The sequence below is a fragment of the Oryx dammah genome, unplaced genomic scaffold, assembly GCF_014754425.2.
Source record: "Oryx dammah isolate SB20612 unplaced genomic scaffold, SCBI_Odam_1.1 HiC_scaffold_11229, whole genome shotgun sequence".
NCBI classification, from domain to species: Eukaryota; Metazoa; Chordata; class Mammalia; order Artiodactyla; family Bovidae; genus Oryx; species Oryx dammah.
Window position 1 is genome coordinate 6,197,122 of NW_024080622.1, and position 5,471 is coordinate 6,202,592.

Genomic DNA, 5,471 nt, shown 5'->3' on the forward strand with positions numbered 1-5,471 from the left:
GGTCAGGGATGGTCTACACTGAGAGAGGGAAGCAGCCCTCAGAGAGATGATCAGGGGTGGTCTACACGGAGAGACGGAAGCAGCCCTCAGAGAGACGGTCTGGGATGGTTTACACTGGGGGTGGGCGGCGGGCAGCCCTTTCTCTGCTCTGGGAAGGATCCTTCAAGGTGAATGATCCAGAGGAAGTAACGTGCAATTCTGCCACCAGACATGGCTCAGTAGGCCTTTATTTCCACGCAAAGGAAACTGCCTTCATTTCTTTGGTTTCTAGAAAGGAAAGCTTCCTAGGCCCCAGCAAATGGCCAAGATCCATTTAAGTTAATCATTCATTCATGAATAACAGCGTATGCTAGAGTAGTAAAAACCACTGGTATTTGTTGGGTGTTTATTCTGTGGCTGCATCAAATGGTTTACAGAAATTATCCTGTTTAATTCTCACAGTTCTCTCTCATAGGTCACTAGTCCCATTTTACAGATGATGAAACAGAGGCTCAGCTGAGGTCTTGAGCTCTCCCAAGGCCACCTGACCAGTAAGCAGTGGAGCCGGATGTGGAAACAGATAATATGAATTCTAATCCCACTCTCCCTTCTCATTAACCATGTGATGTCATACATGTCTTTCAAACCATTTAACTGAGCCTCTATTTTCTCCTCTGGAAAATGGATGCACTGACAAAGTTTGAGAAAACAGGAAAGAGCTTTGAGCTTTGAAATGCCAGCCCTTTGAGAGACATCTCCACACGACTTGGTATCTATTCTTCATTTCAAATATCCCACAACTGTTTGCTTTTTTTTCCCTCTTGAGATCTTAAAAATCTTTCCCAGCAAGCGAGATGTCAGAACTCTCTTTGGGGAAACAGAGGGGTGTCTCACCTATGGGGGGAACCAGAGCCATCCTTATGTTAGATCAGACTCTGAATCCAGATCTGTTGACTTAAAAGTTTTCCCCCTGTCCCCCTGGTGCCATCAGGCACACAGCCCCCCAGTGGGAGAAGTCGAGATGCTCTGGGCAGCTCATGTCCTGTCAGCTCCCTGAAGTAAATGTAAAGAGGGTTGCCAGGGTCTCCAGGCGATCACGCCTGTTTACAGGGACCAGAGGCTTGGCAAGCAGGCCTGGAGGCCTCCCTGTTGGGCAACATGCCCACCAGCCCCGCTGCTTCCATCCGGAAAAGCCCCTTGACTCTGCATTCTGAATGGCTGACAGGTATTCCCAGTCTGTTCAAAGGCTGCCAGATGCCAGCCCACAGATGCCACATTCATGTGCTTATGACACGCCCCAAGAATCCTTGGAGCAAGAGATGGAGAACGTCTCAGAAAGAAGTCGATCTTAGTAAATCTGACAGCCTTTAACTTTGTCCAGCACTTTACAGCTTACAAAGCATGCCTGAGGCAACAGGTGGTATAGGTTTTGAGCCTCACAGGAACTCTGAGAGGCTGGGGTGAAGAATTGTTCCTCCAAGTCCAGCCAGTCAAGTGGCCTGCAGTGGGAGTTAAGTCATGGCCAGAGCATACTCACCAGGGAGCGCCTGGAGGGCAGGCTGACAGCCCTGGGGGCTACCATCTCACTGCAGGGAGGACTCACTCCATCTATGCATTGGAGAAAGGCAGGCGGCGAGCCAGGAGAAGAGGTGTCACTGAGCAAGTCGGAGTGAGGGCCAAGAGGCAGCAGAGGCCAGCCCTGCCTACTTGGCAGAGATGCCCCGTTGGAGACAGTGCGGCAATGGCTCCTGGCGCCAGCTGGCCTGGGTTCGAATCCTACCTCACCCTGTTTCAAGTGTATAATCTAAGCACGTTGTGCAACTTCTGTGCACCTCTTTTTTCTCAAATTTAAAGATATCCCTTGCTGATAGATAGAAAACGCAAAGAAGCAGGTCAAGAATGGACTGAGAGAAATTATGAGAGAGTAAGACTCTGGACTGCAGAGTTTATATGGGGGTGGGGGTGGGGATGGAGAACAAGGTAAAATGGGGCCTGAATGACAGGTACAGCTGCTTGGGGTGCTTTCTGGGATGGGCATTGTGTCACTCAGGTAAGCGGCAGGATGGGGTGCGGTGAGCAGAGGGAAAAAGGAATTTAGAAAAACAGGAACCAGTTTAACTTTGCAGCACAATTTGCCCTAGGTTCAGACTGAGCCATCCGAAAATGGGCAGACATGGTAAACGTAGAATGTTCTAGAAGAGCATCTCTAGGCTCCTGCAGATAAGCTACCATGAGCTGTTAAAGGAAACCTCGGGTGGCTCTGGAAGGATGATTTGCTCAACTTGGAATACTTACAGCTTTGAAAATTAAAACAGCAAGGTCTGGCTCCCTCCTGCAGCAGCCAGCATTTTCCCAGCTGCTACTGCCCCCTGCTGGTAGAATCAGGATATGGCAGTCTCTGTGCAACTCGGGCCCCAGCTCAGGGCTCCACTTTGCATTCCCTGCGCACAGAAGGTGAGTCAGTCACATTTCCTCTGCCCTTTACTGGGGTGGCCACGGCCAAGTACTGCATCAGCGAAGGCATAAACAACCAGGCCCACGTGAACAGTGAAGAACTCAACAGCAAAGGTCATTACCATGAGAAGGCAGTGTACCAGAAGGCAGCTGTGACACAGTGTATTATACAAATAATTGTAAAACAGACGCCACCACTGCATTATAGATCATCCTTGGGGGCTTCACCGCCATCCCAATGGCTGTTAATGAGAGCGGTGTTCACTGAATCTTAGGACTTGTCAGGCCCCCAGTCTAGATCCTTTGCTTGTTACGTGTAACAGCTGATCCTTGTGGCACTCAGAGATGCAGGAATGAGGAAACAGAGCTTAAAAGGCAAAGCAGCGTTCAAACTTACACAGTCTGAGTTCTGATCCTTGCAGATTTCCATTTTAAAATCAATATGCCCTACACACTGAGTTCATACATCAGTGGTCCTAATCCATGGATAATTTTGGCCCCCAGGGAACATCTGGCAATATCTGGAGGCATTTGGGCTTTCATAATGAGGGAGATGATTCTGGCATCTAGTGGGTAGAGGCCAGAGATGCTGCCAAACAGTCTACAATGCACAGGATGGCCCCCACAACCCAGAAGTAGCCGACGTAAAACATCAACAGTGCGGAGATGAAGAAATCCTAATCTAAATACGTGAGATTCCTACCAATCCACTGGCCCTCCCTTTTGCATTGTCCTCTGCCATGAAGGTATTAGGGAGAATCTGCTTTAATGTACAAAAGGTATTCTTCCTGAGGATTCATGCTGGATAACTCTCAAGAGGCCTTTCCCACTAATTTCTCCTAAAGCCTCTTATGTTCCCAGCAGGATTGTTTTGCATCCAACAACCCTGCTAATACACTCTACAAGCGCTGGGCTCTAAGGAGTGGCCCAGGCAGAGCAGAAACCCCCTGGAACCACTGCAGTGGGCACGGTCATCGGGGCACCGTGTGTAGAATACTGCGGCTGATGCTGGCACTCAGCCGCAGCTCAGATGAACGCTGCTTGTCAGGGCTGTCGGAAAGCATTCAACCCCAGGATGATTGAACGTTCCCTGGGAACAACTTATCAGTAGCTGCCTCTCCACCTCCTTCTCATCCAAAGTCCTAGCTTCCTAATCAGCCCAAACGGCCCACTCCTTGGGTTTGGGGAGCAGTGCTATTAACCCCTCCTTCTCCACAGAGCTCACAGAACTGGAGGTTCTGGTGCATCTGGAGGTTCTTTGTGTCTGGAGCTAGCTGCGTGTAGGGGGAAGGAGGGGTGTGGAAGACCAGGCTTCAGGCTGCCCCTGTCCAAATGGCCATGGAACCCCTTCCAACAATAAGCCCATTACCTCCACAGGAATTGGTGCTTGTTGAACAAATGAATGACCAGAAGGGTAAACCCTAGGAGATTCATTCATTCATTCAAAAGTACTTCCTAAGTATCTCACCATGCTGGGCACGACCCGAGATGCTGGGAGGACAAAAAAGATCACATCCCTGTTCTCATGAAGCTTATCTTCTAGTGGATGGAGACAGACACAAGGCAAATAAATAAATAAACATGGAAAACAATACCAGGTAGTGTTGAATGCTAAGAAGAAAGCACAGTAAGACAAGGAGTTGAGTCTGATTGATTGGGAGTAAATCTTTAAACCAGGTGCTTGGGAAGGCCTCTCCAAGGAGATGGTATTTGCACAAAGAGCTAAAGGTACTGAGAAAGTCATGCAGCCACGGTGAGAACAGTCAGTGCAAAGGCCCTGAGGTAGGAAGGGTCTTGGGGAGTTTGAGAAGCCATAAAGCGATTGGAGAAGATGGATAAAAGTGGGTCCTGGCACGACCTAGGAGCAGTGGTTCCCAAACATGAGCAGGCACCAGAATCACCAGAAAAACTTATGAGAACACAGATTGTGATTCCACCTCCAGAGTTCAGTTGGTCTGAGTGGGGCCTGGGAGTGTGCATTTCTGACAGGTCACTGTGTGATGCTGATCCTGCTGATCCAGGGACAACAGAATACTTATTCTTAAAGCAACTAGTCTTTTCCTACTCAACACTGACCGTAAGCAGTCACAGATAAGCACTGTTGATTATCTGCTTCCCACTGGGTTGGATGCTCCCTGAGAAGAGCCACTATGGTGGTTTTGGTCCCTGATGCTTAGTAAGAATGGTTGTTTAGTCTCTCAGTGGTGTCCAACTCTTTTGTGACTTCATAGACTGTAGCCCACCAAGCACCTCTGTCCATCAGATTTCCCAGGCAAGAATACTGGAGCAGTTGCCATTTCCTTCTCCGGGCAATTTTCCCAACCCAGGGACTGTGCCCGCATCTCCTGTGTCTCCTGCACTGGCAGGCAGATTCTTCATCACTGGGCCACCAGGGAAGCCCATTTAGTAAGTAGAATCCAATAAAAATATTTGTTGAATGAATCCCTCAGAGAAGGTTCTATGCCAGGCCTGCCTCACTTTCTTTTGCCATTCTGCTGTACATCTGGCTTCCAGCAAAGGCCTGGGTCAGACCTATCTCTTACCAGTCTCCCATTCACCCCTAAGCATAGCATGTCACCTGCCATCCTCCAAATGTTCAGCTCATTCCCACGACTCCACGCCTTTGCATGTGCTATTTCATCTGCCCAGGAAGTCCTTACCCCTGTATCCACCTTGTAAATTCCTACCCATTCTTCAAGGCTCTCCTTCCAGAATATCCTTCCCAATTCCACCTAACCAGGGTTAAGAGTGCTCCTTGGGGTCCTGTATCTACTCTTGTCATAAGATTTGTTCACACATCTGTCTTTCTCAACTAAATGTTGCAACTGGGCAGCCCCCAGAGTGAACCAGACAACAGAGGTGTTCAACTGCAGCTGCTGCAGTGTTTTAAATTGAAGTTCATTGCCAAAATTTGAGTGTCAGGGGGAATACACACACAAAAGAAATCCAGATTCCTGGCTCCTCTAGAAAATACAGGGTTCCATATGACTGGGCCAGTATTCCCCCATAGCCAACATTTGCCAGAGTTGCCTGGGTCT